The 20,104-nt window shown below is 41.3% G+C and overlaps 1 protein-coding gene across 1 annotated transcript in view; it reads right to left on the reverse strand.

Annotated features, from left to right (window-relative positions):
* Nucleotides 1–20,104, reverse strand: part of LOC122797753 (trafficking protein particle complex subunit 9-like) — a 3,992,710-nt gene that overhangs the window by 957,156 nt on the left and 3,015,450 nt on the right. The window lies entirely within an intron of this gene.

The raw sequence follows: 20,104 nt of genomic DNA on the forward strand, positions 1-20,104 counted from the left end.
CTCTCTTGCATGCTCCTAGTGGGGACGGCACAAAGACTCTCCGGGAGCTTTAACCTCACTCTCTTTAGTTTGGCCACTCTGTCTACAGGTGACCAGATCTGCTGCTACTTTTTTGCAGCAATCTGACTAATATCATCCATCAGGTATTCTTACATAAAACATACTGAGAAATGTAAAATTAACTTCAAATAACTAAGAAACATAGCATAGAAGGTGCATAAGTCAGTAAGTTAAAGAACAGCAAAACAAGTAAATCTATTCTGGTAATGGCCAGCTTCTGCTCCATGTGGAGCTGTAGGTCTATCCAGGCTTTTAACAGTGCAAACAGTTCATCTTGGATGCTATTCAATTTGGGATCAAAGATTTTGTCCGGTGATGGGCACAGGGTGAAGCCCACTTAAGGTACAGAATTAGCTTACCAGTTTGGGGGGGGGGGTCAGAGTTATGAAGATTTTCTATACCACAATCACTGTCATTTAAAGCAATGGATGTATCCAGGTTAATCTTGTAACCTGAAAGCATGCAAGTATTTCACAGAATTCAGGGAGAGAGAGAGATGTAGGACAATAACTTGTCTAAGAGACTATCCACATAGACAGATGTATCTACATAAAATATACAGGATGAAGGTACACCTCTTCTGAATATAGATTATTATATATATTTTTGCACTGCTTATAGCAAACAGAACACGGTACAGTGGCATTCTTGATGTGTACTATTTTATAAAATGTTTGGGCCCCAAGAGCACTGTCCAAGCTTCACCACTGTGGTAGTCCTCAAGTTTATTTCTTCCAGGGAGTTTATAAATACATCGGGGAATAGCATGAATTTAGCTATTCTGAATAAGTAAGCCCTCCAAACTTTATCACAGACTTTTTCACTAGAGTCACTGTAACTACTGACAATTTACCAGTGTTTGGAGTGCCCATATTAAGCAGGGTCTTTTGTAAAGCTGTCAAAAGGTGGTTCTACCTCTGACAAAGATACAGTGGTCAGAGCACATCACCTACTACTGTCATAAGGCACCTCTGAATTTTTCTGTCAGTATTATACAAATTTTCTAATGTTTGTCACAGTGAAGCACTGTATCGCAGCATTCAATGAGTTAAGGGTTACAATGCATTTTCCAGTATTCCACCCATATTTATTGGTGATTTTTTTTTCAGTAAAAAGCACTGTAAACTCACAGCCCAAATAAATTTAGTGTTTTCCCCAGGTAACATCATATTAGGCATGGGTACATTTAACGTGCCTGCACATGCACTTATCCTTTTAAGTGTATGGACGTATGCCACATTTACCCTGAGCTAATGTCACTGAGGTTAAAGATCACCATAACTCCTCAGTGGTATCAGCACGGGAAAAATGATTTCTCTAAAATATATATTTCTCTTTTTAATTTGGATTGAAAAGGTTCACCATTAGAATGATAATCCTGATCGGTGGATTATGCATCACATATGGTGATACAAAAGGTAATTCAAACAAGCGTGACAAAATACTTTAAGCAGGGACAAAGGGCAGAGCTATAAGATGCCAGTATTTGAGGATCCTTCCCAAGCTTCAAACATGATACCATATAATTGACAAAACTAGTTACTATAAAACCCTACAGGAAAAACACTCTTAACAACCCTCAAAAAGTGTGGGCGTCAATTAACAACCTATTACACCCAGGAAAACCTTCCACTCCTTCCCCTATACTACCAAACAGTCTACATAACATCCCCACCCACTTTAACACATACTTTACTGAAACCATCCAAGCCCTAGCCAATACCCAAACAACTAGCACTCACACAACATCAATAACATCCCCCACCCCCCTCCAACACAGATAATACACATAGTTTGTCACTAGAACCAGTCAGTACTACAATTATTACCAAACTCCTCAAAAAACTGAAGACAACAACCCCAGCAGTAGACAAACTACCAGCAGAATTCCTACAAATTACTGCAGAGGCCATAGCCTATCCTGTATCCATTCTCATTAACAGATCTATAACTGATTCCAAAGTACCCAAATCATGGAAAATATCACAAACAATACCATTACATAAAGGGGGGCAATTCCTTGAACTTACTAACTACCGCCCTATTGCAATACTATCACCCCTATCAAAGATTTTAGAGAGAGTAGTCCACTCACAACTAATGAAATTTCTGCTTCACAACAATCTATTATCACAATCCCAACATGGATTCAGACCTTCACACAGTACTACCACAGCATTGCTATCCTTCTCAAACAATATTAATGCCCACAGAAACAACAGCCTGTTCGTATCCTCCATATTCCTAGACCCATCCATATGGTGAACCAGAGTCTACTGCTAGAAAAGCTTGCCACTTCTAACATAAACTCTTCCACCTTATCCTGGTTCCATAGCTATTTATCTAACCGACAACAAGCTGTTCTCTGGGAAAACCACCTGTCACCCCTACTCCCAATAACCATTGGTGTACCACAAGGGTCCATCCTTGGCCCACTATTATTCTCATTATTTACTAATGACATAGCATCATCCCTGCCCTCTGCCTCAACAGTCCAATACGCAGATGATACCACTATAATAAGTGCAGCTCACACCCTTGATCAACTCCAAATTATAACCCAAAATAACTTTACCCTAGCTGAAGAATGGTTCACCAACATCAAACTACTGCTTAACCCAAAAAAAAAATCAACTTATTCTTTTTAGTCCAAGTAGATCCCTCCCCATAAACAATAACTTTTCAATAATATCCAAAGACAATACTAATATTAATCCTACACCTCACACCAAGCTCTTAGGAGTAGAAATTGATAATAAACTTAAATATGACATCCATATTTATCAAACAATCAAGAAAGTCAATAAAAAGATTGGACTCCTTTATAGAAACCACAACTACATGACCAGATACACAAAAACCACCACAGCTGGAACTCATCTGTTATCTATACTTCTGTATGCCACCCCAATCTTTACAAACCTTCACCAAGCAGAACTTTCCAAAATTGAATCATGCTACAACAAAATTGCCAAATTTGCTAATGAAGCCTCACATAGGTCCCATCACTGCCAATCCCTCAGACAACTCAGCTGGCTTGAGTTACCTCAAATCCTTCTACTCAACCAACTTACCACTGTCCATATGCTCTACTACCTTCCTTTGAAAACCCCAGCCTTGCAACAAATAATTCAACACTATACTCCCTCCAGAAACCTAAGGTCGGCACAACAAAACCACATAACTGTCACCAAGCACAAAAATGAAGTTGGCACATCACTCTACGCCTGCTGCATTGCAAAAACCTGGAACCTCCTTCCCAATCACCTAACCTCAACATCCTCACCTTACCCCTTCAAAAAAAAAACATCAAATCCCATTTTATGCAAAACTGGCTATGTTCATGTCTTCCCCCAGGCTAGACCAAATTAATTCACTACTATTAATACTCACTCAAATAAACACCATTGTTCTCAACCACTAATAGTTTAGTGACACCAAGCTGCAAATTAAATTATTCTCTACTGTCTTACCCCTTTTGCTCAAATTTTAGCAGATACTCTAATAAAACTCTTATCAAACTATTGTTTTAATCTGCATTCAACCAACATATTGTACTCTGAGTTGAAATATCCTGTACCTCGCGAATATTGCTGATGTAATGTAACTAATTGTGTAACTGTCTGCATGAATACTGTCTTATATCATGCTAATGTTAACTAATGTTTTGTATAAATGGTAATGTTAACCAATATAATGTAATATTTGTGGAGCTTTTCTCCCTGGGCCTCCGCTGTAAACGGATCTGTGTCCAGTTGGACTTTCCCGGTAAACAAATGTAAAATAAAATAAAATAAAATAAATAAGCTTCTCTCCAAGATTTATGGACCTGTCACTTTAACATAGTGGCTGCAAAGGTTCTGTGAAGAAGTACATATGGTGGCAAGGACAACAGCTGTTTGAAGTGTCCTAAAGGTCATCTGGGCCTGTGAATTTATTACGTTTGAGTTTATGGATTTCCATATATTTTTCACCTGCTATGAGAGGCTTCTGGATTTCCATTACCTGTTTGTGAGTGAGAATAAAAATACCCATTTTTTTCCAGAAATTCTCTTAACCTCCTCTGTATATGACAGACTTCCCAGTTCTGTATCTGATGAACAGCAGTTACAGAATGCTTCATCATGTCTCAGGAAGTTTTACACAGTGTTCAGTCTATAGATAAAACCTTCAGCTCTATGACCCTCTTCCAAACAGCTATGAGGTCTTGGAAACAGTAAGTAAAATACAGCAGATGGTTGTCAAGTGCCACAATTGCTTTAATGTTTAAGAGCTACAGGAGCAATACTGTACATCCTTTAACTACAAGCAATGCTCTTTGGTTTTCCTAAACATATTACCAACATCATTTACCATACCACCAAGTAATACACTTTTTCATGCCAAGGCCTCAGATACTGGGAGATGCAGTAGCAGACGCACCCTAAAAAATGTGTAGGTGTCCCAGAATATGCCTGCTGACTGCTCAGCTTACAAAACTAAAATACACAATTCTTAAGAACACAAATTAGCACCAACCAATAAAGTAATGCAACCACTAACATTGTATCTTATTCTAGTATAAAGACTACTACACAGCAAGCAAGACCATGCAATTTCCTGTTTAAATCCTTCCAGACATAGGGTGCCACATTTCAGTAAATACATATTCCTGCCTTAAGATAAATTTTCAGAATCCCCTCTCCATTCAGATGAAGCTCTATACAACACTAAATCCATGGGTGTCACGAGGCACACACAGTCTACTTAACTGAGTACATTCTTCTTTTTAGAAGAAGGGTGCCAGAATACCAACTTCACTCTGTGTGTGTGTGTGTGTGTGTGTGTGTGTGTGTGTGTGTGGTAGCTGCTCTTCCTGGATAGAAGGTTCCACACACATCCTCCAGTGCTGGGTTTAAATGAGCTTTCACACATCTCACAGCTCTTGTATTGACATGCCTTGTTTAAACCCAAACCTGCTACTGTACAAGTTAGTTTGCCTATAGATATATGTCTTACTGTGTACACAGTGCAGAAAAAATCTTTTTGGAGGGAATGTACAACTGTTTTCTCGAGCATGAATTCATTGGCAAGACATTTGGTGCTGAGAAGAGTCCCCTTAATTTGCTCTGATATGGTTAGAAACAACTATATTGATACTGGATACAGTGGGATGTCCATCAGCAGGACTCTGTCTAAAAAAGGCATCATAGGAGGTAGCAAGGGTTTTAGCCAGTATGCACAAGCCATGCAGGAAGTGCAGGTTATCGTTAGCATAGCAAATTGGACTATCAATCATTTCATCCCGTCCCCTGCTGACCTATACTGGACTTTTATGAAAGCCATTAACTACTAAGGCAAAGTATAAAGCTAAACACCTTTATTTTTTATATATGTATCATTCGAGTTGAAGGAAGAATTCTATTTAGGACTACTGTCTTGCATGCAGTGAGAACATGCATGGTGAAATTCAATATGTTTTTGAGGGTTGTAATCCCCAAGTCATTCAGATGCACGTAGAGTACCACTAGATTACAATCACATTTGCCATTGAGGGGAACTTTAGAGTCTTTGCAACATGACCGATCTTGGCACCAAAATGACAACTAACTTTAATCTTGTCTTTCTCCAGTCTCGAGTGTGTAGGATCATTCGTTCTGACAATAAAGTCACCAATTATTATGACATTACTGTTTTTACTCATGGAATTTAAGGTATTAGATGGTTTGCAGCCTTCCTTCTAGTGACCCTTTTTATATGTTTGAGCATGGTGCTGATGTAGTAGTGGAGAGCTGCAGAGACAGTCTTACTAATCCTGTGAGGCTCTGTAGTGACCTTTTTACAGTCTCAGTATAAATCAGTTTAGTGTAGTTGTGATGAGATGTGGGTGTTGTGGTGATGTCTGATACTTACAGGCCATCCCTACTGTGTAAGAGGAATGCCTCTGGATTACAAAGATATTTGCATCAGTCACAGACTGAATCATTTGTGTGAAGTAGATATTCACTATCTGTGAGTATATGGCCATTCCTACAGTGTCAGACAGTACAAAGTGCCATAAGGCCTTGAGATATCCTGTTAACCACTTGGCAAGTCATGTAGGGTACAGAAGGAGAACTAAGTAAAAGGCACAACTATTTCTAGGTACCTAAGAGCAGTATCTCACACACTATGGGAACACAGGTATTACAGCAATAAGGAGACTATTCTCAACTAGTAGCAATACTCAGGAGCACAGAGCACAACTTAACAGTGGGCCCAACACAAACACATTGAACCTACAGATTTCCCCTAACAATGAAAAGCTCAACTAGCAATTGAAAGCAGCCTCATACAACCACTTAAACGTTTTAGCAAAACAGCAGTGAGTTGAAATGTAAAATGAACACACTAGCTAATGCCCAAACACCCTATGATGTTGGTCTAAAAAGCACTAACAGGTTACCAAACAGCATCACCAATATTAGCTGTGCACAGTGGTACACAAACCAGCACCACCAGATGCTAATGAGATGACGAAAGCTTACATTAACTGCAGGCAATTTCAGGAGCAGTAATCTAGAAACTGTGGTTTATTCACTATCCAAATCAAAAATGAATACGCCAAGGAGTACCTATAATTCTAAAGGAAGTCACAATTTGCAAGACATGGGATAAATTTCAGTGCCATCACCCATGCTGCAGATCTGTCTGTTTCTGCACAGACTGACAGGAAGCTTGAAGTACCACCCAGGTTTTTCTCATCAAAGCATATCCAGAAACTAACTAGTGACAAACGCAGTGACAGTAAAATGCCTATTGGCAGTGATGACTTCAAATGGCTCTGCCTGGTTGCCAGTCACAAACACCTAATAGTGTGTTGATATGTGATGAGATTACCCTATACATGTAAAATGGAAATGGAAAAAGGATTCTACTGTTCCAATCTGGAAATCTCCTTTGTCAACTATGATTTTTGTATAAGTACTCTACTCTCATTTTGTCCTGATCTGTACCTTAGAAAACACAAGTTGCTCTAGTTTTACCATATGACGTCCCAGATCATTCACTATACAATGCCCAAGTGCTGCACAGTAGATATTCTGTACCACAACTCCTGATGATTACTGGTTCTCGAACATTTAATTGCTTATTTACTTTATCAGTTCTACTCCCACTGATGTGTTATACTCAACACCAACTTTCCCTTCCCTGTGGGCTGTAGCTCTATACATCTGAAATTTAATCCTTCTATACAGAAAGTACAATTGTGCAAAATAACACAAGTTACCTCACCGGGTGGATCTTCTCACACAAGACAAGATGTCTGTTATCCATCCCCACCTATCCACTCTTTAAACGTCACTGTGGGTAATAGGCTTTTGATCCCTCTTAGGAATCTCTTTTCTGAGGACATACTTTGGGTTCTGCAAGAGGTCAAGAAACACATTATCAGGAAATCATAAATGTCCTGCTGATTGCTTGTTTGGCTTGCTTGCTGTACTCTGCCTGAATATTTGCTGATCTCTGTGATGATTTTATTTTGAATTGAAGTTTTTCATTTAAGGTTTTGTTACTTCTATTACATTTGTTTTAAATTTTATGTTCTGTTGGAGTTCTAAGAGGTCTTGGCTAGGGTCAGTTAGAAACGTTAGCAAATAATTCCTTTGCACACAGTGAATAACATCAGCTAAGTAGTAGAAGGAGCTGATAAATAACATTTCTCATTTAGCTAGAAATATTTGGAGGCATCTCTATTTAGCTGGAGTGCTTGTTTGGCTTGCTTGCTGTACTCTGCCTGAATACTGTTGATCTCTATCTGCATTTTGTTTTTCCCCACCCATCTGTCCAACTGTTGTTGTATTCTTAAACTTGGTAGCTTTTGAATTGCCCACCCCTACAATAAATCTGATTTTGGACACTCCTCCCAGTCCAACTAATCAGCTTATTCTACTGAGAATGGAGAGATCAGTTGGGATGACCCATCCCATCCCCTTAGTTTCTTAACCTTGAATTATCTTCTGCTTCCTCCTTTTCCACTTAACGTTAAAAAAATTGCACTTTATTCGACTGCTTTTACTGTATTTATGTCACTTCCTACTTTATTTTGCTTTGTCTGCTTGTTCTTAAAGTTGTTCAATTGCATTTATTCTGCTGCATTTATTACTGTTTGTTAGTAGCCTGACTAAATTGTAACTGTTATTCTAAGCCTCTTAGTTTTGGTTTAAGCACTTGGTTTTCAGGACAGTTGTTTTACATTAAGAAGGTTTGTAGTCTACACTCGTGTGGGAGGAGAGGGTAGCCTCTGCCTTCTGAGCTGGGAATTACTGGTTGAATGCTTATTGTGCCTGTTATTCTGAAAGTGCCTTAGTTCTGGTTTAAGCACTTGGGCTGTAAACCAGTTATTTTACATTAGGAAGGTTTGTGGTCTAGACTCTTGTGGCAGGAGAGTGTAGCCTACACCCCTCTAAGCTGGGAATTGCTGGTGAAGACTTACTGTGCCTGTTATTCTAAGTGTCTTTGTTCTGATTTAAGTACTTTGGTTCCAGACCAGTTATTTCACACTAGGAAGGTTTGTGATCTACACTCTTGTGAGAGTATTCTACCGAATTGTTGCTTTATTTAAACTTTTTTTTTGCTGCTGTTGTAAATGATTTTCTGCACTTGAAGTTCTAGTACTTCTGCATTTTATACCATAGGCTAGATTCAGGCTCGCTGAATCTAGACTTTTTCTTACCATTTGAGCACTAAAGCCAGCCATCTTACATTAAGAAGCCCCCCCCCCCAACACCCTCACCCTTGTCTGTGGCAGAAGTTGCAGCCAAGGACCCATCTGAGTTGGGGATTTCTGGAGTAAGGCTCAGTCTTGGGCTTTCCATTTGCTTACTTTTTAAAATAATTTAACTTTTGCTTGTATTTAAGCATCAGGTTACACTCAGTTTACCTGAGCTGCTCAGAAATTGCACTTTTGTCCTGCGAGCAACTCAGTTGTACACTGTGAAGCAGTGACACAGTTTTCTATCCCTAGCCCTCCGTAGAATAGCCATGTTTTGTTAGTCTTACAGCAAAATCTGGTCCATCGAACCCACTCCCCACTAGTTACTATAGTACAAACCTGCCATAATGGACAGTTTCCCACCATTTCTCTAGCTAGCCTGACTGACATGCACATCCTGGGGTAATGTGGCAATTGCCTCATATATACTGACAACCAGTTACTCCTAAAACAAACAAATACAACATGTGAAAAATGTATCTATACTATGAATTTGGAATAAATTCTCTGACATAACAGACCAGATATCAAACAGGTCATCAGCACACATACTTCACCTCTTGCACATAACAAGCTCACAACACATAAGCTCACATACGCAGAGGTACTTGCTAGAAGCCTACCTAAAGATCAGAGACCTCCCAAGCACCAACCTATTGCACACACTGCAGACCCAGCAGAATCCACTACACGTAATGATACACAACAGTGTCTCAAACAATAAGCACCTAAGGCAAAACACCTCAAAACCAAATGTGTTCATCATAGGCAACTATATAGTGAGACACACAGATGTCCCTGACACTAGGCTGGACAAGGAGAAGGTCATGGTCAGGTGCCAGATACATCAGATCATGCACGCACTCAAGTCTCTCAACAACTACCATTATGACTCTGTCAAAGTCCATGTTGGAGTCAATGACTTGAGACATGCCTCACTGGATTATATGAAGAGAGACAATACTGTGTTCTCCGATTGTAAGTCCCAGGCAGGTATGTCCCTAGCCCTAAGCAGCATTCTACCTTTACCCAGTTCGATGCCTCAGTATAAAAAAAAAAATGATTGACTTCAACAATTGTCTTAGCTTCTGGTGTCAATTCAGGGGGGTCCAGTATTCTGTCAGTCTTGGAAAGATATGGTCAACAGACCACGCTGCTTTGCCCGAGATAGTCTTCACCTGTCGCCTCCTGGCTTTTGGTTACTGGTAAATGCACTTGCCTCCCTCTATCCACTAGAGACAAATTCAAGGTTATGCTGCTTAATGCTAGGAGTCTAAATCAGAAACTGCAGTCACTGGAAGCACTCCTTACCTTGGAAGATGCCAATGTCTGTGCAGTCAGAGAGACATGGTTCAAGGCCACAGACAGCACCCCGACCATGCAAGGTTATAATGCCTTCCATACGTTCAAATGTCCAAATAAGAGTGAAAGAACCAAAGGTGGAGGTGTAACCATTTTCAATGAAGACAAATACACCTCAAGACTGGTCAAACAGTATGACTCCCAAGAGCTACTCCAAGTCCAACTAACTGTAGGTAACCCCCCCCCCCGTCCACATCATTGTTAGCTATAGGTCTCCCACCACGAAGCACGAGAACCCTTCTGCCTACCTGGACCTTGGTCATGGGTGATTTCAACTATCCTTCAATTGATTGGGAGACATACATGAGCACAAACACGCCTGCCCTAAGGTTTCTGGACTTTCTTAATACAAATGTTCTGGAACAGATATAGCCTGCACACCCACAAGGGGCATGAATGTCTGAGACTTAGTACTCACCAACACTGGGGGTCTCTGCACTAGCCCTCCCTGGTAAGGTCTTGATCATAAATCAGTCTTGTTCAATGTAATGATCATTCCTGACCCCCCCCCAGAGCAAAAAGGACGAAAAAATTCTCCAAAGCAAACTACAGCCTCTTAAGAGATGGCACAAATAGCTTCAAATCCCCTGCTACCACTGCCAACAATGACTGCTGTATAGGGGTGTACAGAAATGCCCTGTATAAACACCTATACAAATGTACAGACTCGGTCGTACCTGAGTGGATCAAAACAAGGTCCTCACAAAAAAACAAGCCACCCAGGTGGACATCAAGCATAAATAGGTTATACAGCAAGAGGAAGAAACTAATGTCGAAGACCAAGAGGGAACTGACTAAGCAGAGGAATGACAATCTCCACAGCTTGAACAAGCAAATTAGATATCCTGAAAAGTCCTCTAAAGCCAAATATAAAGCTAAACTAGCATCTGTAACTAAGGATAATCACAAGGCATTCTTTAGCTACATCAGAAATTGAAAAGGGAAGGCCCAGCTTTGTGCTGAACTAGTAGTGAGCAGTACCACTCATACCCACCCTACCTGCTAGCAGACAGATTTGGCACAGACCTCACCCCCTGTCCCCACCAGACCTACCCCAAAGCATACCTGTCACAAGTCCTCTACCTAGCATCTCCAAACAGCAGATCATAACCGCACTCTCCATGGTCAAAAACACAGCCTCTGTGGGACCGGATAACATCTATTTTTGCCTACTAAATGGTCTATAATGGGACTAGTGGAACCACTTGGCGCACTCTTCAACCACAGTCTAAGTACTGGCTTTGTCCCAGCAGAGTGGAAAACAGCAAAAGTAATTGCCTTGCACAAAGGAGGTCCATCAACCGATCCTGGGAACTATACACAAATCCACAACGCAGCTCCGGTACAATGAAGGCTGTCTTGTATACCCACGAACCAAGCTGGTCTTATAATAATCCAGGGTAAACGGAGTAATATGTAAAAGTTGTGCTTATTTTGGGGCCTTTGCCTCCCCATTTTTGTCAGGCTTTGTCCAGATTTCTTGCGCTGAGAGGTATGGACAGAAGTGGGATCCTGGGAACTATAGACCGATAAGCATAACTAGCCGCATCTGCATGGCCACAGGCAGAATCATCATGGACCTTATCAAGAAAGACATAGGTGACCTTCAAACTCCTGACATGACCCAATTTGGTTTTGTTAAGGGTAGAGCATGCTTAATAAACCTGGTGGGCTTTGAGAATGTCACCAAGGCCCTGGATGAAGGCAAAACAGCACACATAGCCTATCTTAATTTAGCCAAGGCTTCTGACACAATCCCCCACTTAGGCATCATTGAGAAACTCACCCAGCTGGGAATTAACCCATATGTCATTAGATAGGTAGCCAACTGGCTCACCAACAGAATGCATACAGTCAAAGCTGGGGGTTCCACCTCCACCAGCAGACCAGTTACCAGTGGTGTACGACAAGGATCTGTGCTGAGTTGCCTACTATTTGGAATCTATTACTTAGACATCTAGGTGAAAATAGATGGCCTGTGGCTTATCAAGTTTGCAGATGACTGCAAACTGGGTGCAAATCACATATTAAAAAATGGGAGATGTGGGATCAACAAAAGCAGAGGAGGAACGAGGTTTAAAAGAAGGCAGGATTTGAATGAGCTATGTAATGGATGACTGACAATGACTAGATATATTAAAAGTGATGCATGTTTGCAGCTACAGTTGTGCCGGCACCATTTGTAATGCATAATGTTTACAACTATGGTTTATTTTCATTTATATAAATGTAGTATTGCCTATGTCATACATGATAATAAAGATGTTCCTTGTTTAAAAAAAAGGTACTTTTCCGTTATTGGGGCAACACCTTCAAAGCGGTTGCTGAGCTCCGATACTACTCTATTTACATGTCTTTCAGCTGTTCATCTTTTAGGTGTTTATGTTAACATGTCTCAAAAATGGAGAAGTCACATCTTTCCTCTTTAACTTTTATCCAATTTACATGATGTTTGTAGTAACTCCTTACAGACATGACAATACACAGCATTCGGGGCTCAGCAACCGCAGGAGCAAATTACTGATAAAAACACAATGTCACATAAAAGGGAACACTTTCAAGCATTCTCTCAAAGTATGAATGGCTCAACTTTACAGTGAAAATTTTTCTTTTTTGGGGGGCTAAGTGTCCCTTATTTTCCTTCTTTTCTGTCTCATACTTAATGTTATTTTCAGGACAGCCCGGCGAGATGAATGTGGGGGAAGGAACTGACTGTGATAGTCAATCGCCTCATGACTTGGATACCGCACACAGGACATTAACTCTAAGAAGACACTGTACAGGGAGATCATTCATTTTTCCTTTCTGGTAGGGCAATTATAACGATTGGATATGTTACAGAAATAAAAATGAAGAAAGCCCACGGTTTCCACATTTGCTGCATTTATTTACTTTTCTTAGCATTTCTCGCTGCACTTTCAATGCCATCGCTCAACTGAAATCCAGTAGCAAGACACATCCGTTAACCAGGTATGTGGACAGTTTACCCAGATAACTTCATTTTTTGCTAGAAAAATTTTTAAGACAAATACTTTTTACACACGTGGTTCATAGGTTCATACTAGGCTATCTGCCGTAGGGCATTTATAAGCCTAGCCAGAATGTGTTTGGCTTTCGCCACCCATTTTAAATTTATTTTGCTATGCCCTTTTTCGAGGTTAGTATACTGTGCCTCTGTCTAACAGTGACACAGAAGTGATACCCGGGGTAAACCTACGATCTCCCATCCACTCATCAAGATTCCTCTTGAAGAGAGTCAATGAGGGACTCTGCCTAACCTGGACTGGGATTTTATTCCAGAGTGAAGGGAGCCCTCTGGGTTATGAATCTGTCCCTCCAGCATGTCCTATTTATTTCACTGCTGAGGTTCAAGTCTCTCGAGCGCATAGCTCGATGGGATTTGGATTTTCTGAGGTGCAGCATATGTCCATTAATTCCGGGTTGGACATGGCTTTATACGTCAGGCACAGATCGCCTCTGAGCAGGCGGTATGCCACTGAGTAGAGCTGGAGTTTCTTTAACCGGGCAGCATATGGCATCTGTTTGAGCCCTTTGATCCTCTTGGTGAGGTACTTTTGGGGTCTTTCCAGTTGCTGCAGGTGTCTGGTAAGGTACATCCCAAAAGGGGCATTGTACTCAATTATGGGCCTGATGAGGGATGAGTAAAGAGGCACGATGACGTCCCCTGATCTAGATGTGAATCCCTTCATGATTAGGTGGGCTATATAAAATGTTTTTCTAACCACTTTGGCCACATGGTTGTCAAATGAGAGGTTGCTATCAACTTGGGTACCCAGGTCCCTAATTACTTCTTCTGTACTTAATGGATTACCACCTATGTGGTAATTTGTGGGCACTTTGTTTTTGCCAAAGGGGATGACTATACACTTTTTGGCGTTTAGCTTGAGGCCATGGCTCTGGCACCAGTTGTCTGTTTCTATGAGGCCATTTTGGAGGATGCTTGTGTCGGCTGGAGAGTCGATTATGGCGCCCAGTTTGCAGTCATCTGCGAACTTGGTCAGCCACAGTCCTTCCGTGTTGGCCTGTACCTCCGAGAAATATATACCGAACAAGAGAGATCCCAGGACTGAGCCTTGTGGGACACCACTTGTAACTGGTTTGGAGTCTGACATGGCTCCAGCAATTCTAACCATGTGGGTTCTGTCCTTGAGCCAATTTGCAATCCATCTAGTGACATAGGGGTTTATATTTAAGCTGGTGAGCTTATCTATAATGCCCGAGTGGGGTATTGTATCGAAGGCTTTTGCGAGGTCCAGGTAGGCAGTGTGGACCACCTTCCCCTCGTCAATGGCCTTGGTGACTGTTTCAAAGAAATCAACCAGGTTTAAGAGGCAGGATCTGCCCTTAAAGCCGAACTGGGTAGGATCCAGTGTTTGTAGGTCCCCAATATCTTTATTTATGAGGTTCATGATGATCCTTTCCATAGCTTTGCAGACCAAGCTAGTCAGGCTTATGGGGCGATAGTTTCCAGGATCCGTTGAGGCACCACCTTTATGGAGAGGGACCACTGTTGCTGTACGCCACTCTTTGGGCACATATCCTGTAGTAAGGCTGAGATTGAACAGTAGTTTTATGTTTGGGTTTAGCTCTTCTTGGAGTTCATGTAGGACGCAGCCCGGGACACCGTCTGGTCCCATTGATGCTGTGTTTTTTGCTTTGGAGAGGGCGGCTCTTACCTGAGCATCTGAGATGTCAGGGGGGCAGCACTCTGCTGGGATAGATATTTGCCCTTTTGGTAGGGGGGGGTTTGCGCTGAACCTGTCAGCTAGGATGTTGGCAATGTCTGTGTGTTCGGTGTATTTTTTGTCAATTTGGACTAATTCTTAGAATATCTGGGAATTACCACCCAGGTTCCTAACATAACTAAAGAAAGCCTTGTGATTATCCTTAGTGTCCTGTGCAATTTTTCTCTCGAAGCTGGCCTTAGACAGTTTTATGTGTGCCCGTAGTTTTTTGCTAATACTGATCAGTGATGCCTTCCCTTTTTGGGATTTTGCTCTATCATTTAGTAGCTTCCTCCTTCTATTGTATAGTTTGTTTATGGCTGGGGTCCACCAGACAGGACGTCTGCCTTTGGAGGATTGGGTCTTGGTTTTATTTGGGATCGCATGATCCATGCATTCCTGAAGGTGTTCATAGAATGCGTTTATAAAGGATTCTGCGGTCTGGGACGTATTTTCCACAGGCCCGGTGGCTTTGAAGGATTCCACCTCAGTTTTGAGGAGTGTGAAATTTGCTTTAGAGAAGTTTTTCACTGTGGTTTTCTGGGCAAGGGGTGGGATCGGGATGTGAATATCCAGTGAGATTAGTTTATGGTCTGATCTTACCAGTGAGGGATACACTTCTGGTCTGGAGCATAGAGTCCCCATGTTGGTGATGATCAGGTCCAGTATGTTTTCCCCTCTTGTGGGAGTGGTAACAAGTTGTTCCACAGCATTTGAGTTTATAAATTCTAGGAACCTTTGGGCTAGGGTGTTGGAGCTAGAGTAATGCTCCCAGTCTATGTTTGGGTAGTTGAAGTCGCCCAATATAATGGTGTTTGGAGAGACCTTCATATTTTCCAGTGTTCTCAGGAAGGCCGAGTGGGGTTCCTGGGTTTGGGAGGGTGGTCTGTAGCAGGCTATAAACTGGAAGGCAGTTTTACCCACTGTTAGTTGCACATGGATAGTCTCTGATGCTTCGTGCTTTGCCACCAACCTGGAGGTGTGGGTATCTTTGATGAATATCGATACTCCCCCTCCTTTCATGATTCGGTCCAAGTTTTGGGGCCGAAAAGCATGGTATGAGGTATAACCTGGTAGTGCTGGGGTGCCCTCGGGAGCCCTGAACCAGGTTTCTGTTACTGCACAGATATCGATGTTCTCCATGCTAAGGAGAGTTTTGAGTGCATGCATCTTGAGGTTTAGACTTCTGGCGTTGAGTAGCATTACTCTTAGTTTCTTATCCCTTGTGATACCTATGGAGGTGGGTTTCTCTTTTGAGCCTTGCCTAAAAAAGGCACTATGGGGGTAGCAAGAGCTTTTGTCAATATCCAAAAGCCCAGGGGTGACAGGTGCAAGCCGTCCCTAGCGAAGCATCGTGGCTTGTCGAGCATATCATCCCAAGCTGACAGGCATTGGATCCCCTTTGAATGACACCAGTACTTAAGCCAATTGTTGAAATTGCTCATCTTGTCTTCATACTGTGGCATCATTCTTGGTGAGGGTAAGATGCTACTCAAGGTCAGGGTCATACCGGCCTGGGCTACATGCTCAGAGAGCTCCTTTATGTCTCTTTTCATGTAGTCCAGGGAGGTACGTCTCAGATCATTCACACCAGCATGGACAATGACTGAGTCATATTTGTACTTGCCTTGGAATGACCTGAGTGCTTGTGTTATGTAGCAGATCCTAGCGCCCGACAGGCTGCTCACCATGACCCTCTCCTTGTTCAGCCTGGTGAGCGGGACATCAGTGTGCCTGACGATAGAGTCACCTATTACAAGTCTATCAGGTGTGTTGTTTAGTCTTAAGGGCTGTGACTGTTCGGCACACTGGCTTTATGAGATATGTGTTGCACGTGTTTTGTTTTGGGGTAGCGGCTGCTTGGGTGTCTGCTTTGGAGGTCTCTGCTGCTTCGGCAGATCTTTATTTAGAGCCTCCGAGTATGTTTTTGTGTGATTATGTGTTTGGTTTGCAGTCGTGGTAGGTCTATGTGAGACTGGAATTGTAGTGAGTGTGGTTTCCTTCTCCTCCTGACTGGTTATGCCAGTACTGAGTTGAGAGAGCTTAGCCTCCAGTTTGGCTATATGGTTGCATCTCTCACATGTGTTGGAATTTGTTGGGAGGAGGAGAGGGTTGTCTGTGTACATGAGGCAGTTGTAACATTGCCTCAAGATTCCCAGATTCACCAGCTGGACCGGAGAGGAGATTGACAACTCACCTTTGGACATGCTAGAATAATATTGGGAATTCCTTAATAATTGAAAACCAGGGCCAGTGGGGAGTGAGGGTGTAGTGCTTTTAATTTTTAGTGCTGACTTATATAATTGCTTTAGTGAGCAAGTGCCAGGTAACTTAAGTGCAATGTGTTACAGGTAACTTAAATGCAAAAACGACAAACAGTAACTTTCTTTCAAGTGAAACAAGGAAATAAGTACAGTAAGCAATGCAGATATCACTAGTGATCCACAGAAGCGCTGAGAAGCCGCGTATTAGGTGGAATTAGCGTTCCAGGGAAATAACAAGCAAACAAACATCAAGAATATAAACAAAGCTAGATTCAGCAGGCCTGGATCTAGTCTATGCTACAGCAAACAAGGTGTACCAATTTCAGTAAGATACAGTTCAAATATTCAGGCACTATAAACCTTTAACCAGAAATTCCCAGCTCAGAAGGGCAGAGTCCAGCCTCTTCTCCCACAAGATTGCAGATCACAAACCTTCTTAATGTAAAATAACTGGCCTGAAGCCCAAGTGCTTAAACCAGAACTAATACACTTTAAGAATAACAGACACTGGGCTCTGAATCATCAGTTCCCAACTTAGAAGGATGAAAGCTACCTGTCCTGCCACCACAGTGCATGCCACAAACCTTCCTAATGTATAACAACTGGTCTGAAGCCCAAGTGCTTAATCCAAAAGACTTAGAATGATAGCTACACTTTAATCAAGTTACTACCAAGCAGTAATAAATACAATTGAATACTTTAGAGAATGCCTGGATTAGTGCTCAAGTTACACAAACAAAGCTAGATCCAGCAGGCCTGAATCCAGTCTATGCCACAGCAAACAAGGCGCACCAACTTCAGTAAGAAGCAGTTCAGATATGCATGCACTATAAGCCTTTAACCAGAAATTCCCAGCTCAGAAGGGCAGAGTCCAGCCTCTCCTCCCACAAGAGTGCAGACCACGAACCCTCTTAATGTAAAATAACTGGCCTGAAAGCCCAAGTGCTTAAACCAGAATTAATACACTTTTAGAATAACAGATACTGAGCCCCCAAATCAGCAGTTCCCAACCTAGAAGGATGTAAGCTACCTGGTTTTGCCACTACAGTGCAGACCACAAACCCTCTCAGTGCAAAACTGGTCCGAAGCCCAAGTGTTTAAACCAAAAGGCTTAGAATGAGTTACACCAAGCAGTAATAAATACAATTGAGTACTTTTAAGATGATACAAAAGTAAAAAAAAGTAGGTAGAAACACAAGTACAGTAAAAGCAGATGAAATTTTTTCTTTCTGAATAAGTGCTGAGATCAAAGAAACAGATTTGAGTGCTGAAACTAGAAAACTGACTAGTTATAAGAAAAAAAAAAACTAAGCTAGAAGGCTTCCCTCCAACACAGAAGGGCTTGAGGGCTCAGAAGCCTACAAATAGTCTATACCACTTAACAGGAAAGGCAGGAAACAAGCTTAAATTTTTTTTTTCTGTTTCCCAGATGCTCTCTTTGTACATAGTAGGAGTGCCTGAAATCAGAATATGATCTCACTGCACTCAGTTGAGTGAGCAAATGAGATGGGCCCAGAAGGAGTATCCAAACACAAATTTACAAGAGGGGCGGGCAGTTGCAAGGCCACTAAGATTAACACCAAAACAAAAACAGGGAGGGTGGGTGGGACTAACTGAAGAGCAGAGTCAAAACTTCCAGTTCAGTTAATATTCCTTCCACACAGTTAAAATTAATTTAAATACTGTATTTTTTTGAAAAAAAAAGAGCAGATAAAGGTACTTAAATTCTCTTAATAGACATGTCAAGGTTCTGGATTTCAGCTGAATGCTCACGTTGAAAGTGTTGCCCCGATAACGGAAAAGTACCAAAAAAAAAGAATACTGTAACGGTGATAGGGAAGGACATAGTACAGTTGTGTAAAATGGTAACGTAACTGTAGATGTCTTTCGCTTCACTGCTACAGTATTCTCTTCTTCTCCCCTTCTCTCTCTCTCTGTCCTGACTCTTGCCCCGAGTTCTACTTCCCTTCTGGCCAAGGGGGCCCTTATCCTTTCTTCCATCTTTATTTTTCTTTATGGATGCACATGTTCCTCCTTGTCCCTGAGGTTATTCTGTTCCTTTTCGGACTTTGTCATTTGTGTGTGTGTTTGCATCTGTACATTACCTTTATGCCCTATGTCTTGCGCAGGGAGCATACGTGTGACGTATAACACCTATAAGAGCTGAAGGCTTTGGTATATTAGACAGATGTTGGGCTATGCTTGGCAGGAGGTCCCTTAGGTGAAGAATACTGCAACAGTAATATGGAAATACAAAGATATATATATATAATCCTAACTAAAGTAGATACTGGTGCATTCTAAATGTCTTACTAAACATGAAAAACACCTTCCAGCTATATTCTTCACACTATTCTGTGCATCAATTCCAACAGATCATGTGCATAAAAGCCATTAAAACTTTGCATATACTTTACAGAATAGGACATGGTTACAAATTCAGATTTTTCACATATTTTGCAAGAAATTTGGTATTAGACTCTAGTAACATCCTATGTACAAGTACAAAGGAGCAAATTATTTAATGCGACTAAAATTCATATTTAGCTTTACAGATCTATAAAATATGACTTGTACACTGACAGTAATTACAAAGGATATAAAGCCTTGCCTACATGTATTATTTACAGCACTGCCAGAAAGTTTACATTTACCATAATGAAAGGATTACAATAAAAACACATTTTAGCATAACATTTCTGCTGCAGCCCTACAAAATAAACCAGATTATGAAACTGGACTCTGCTGTTTTGTTTTCCATTGTTTGCTCCTTTACTTGGGAAGCATTTGAAGATGACCACAAAAAAGAAAGTTATTTATTTATTTTACATTTGTTTACCGGGAAAGTACGACTGGACACAGGTTCTTTGTCAGCGGAGGCCTGGGGAGAAAAGCTCCATTACAAAATAGAATAGATATAAACATTATAGAAGTTAACA

This window comes from Protopterus annectens, chromosome 3.part1, assembly GCF_019279795.1.
Source record: "Protopterus annectens isolate FY-2018-M chromosome 3.part1, PAN1.0, whole genome shotgun sequence".
In the NCBI taxonomy this organism is placed as follows: domain Eukaryota; kingdom Metazoa; phylum Chordata; order Ceratodontiformes; family Protopteridae; genus Protopterus; species Protopterus annectens.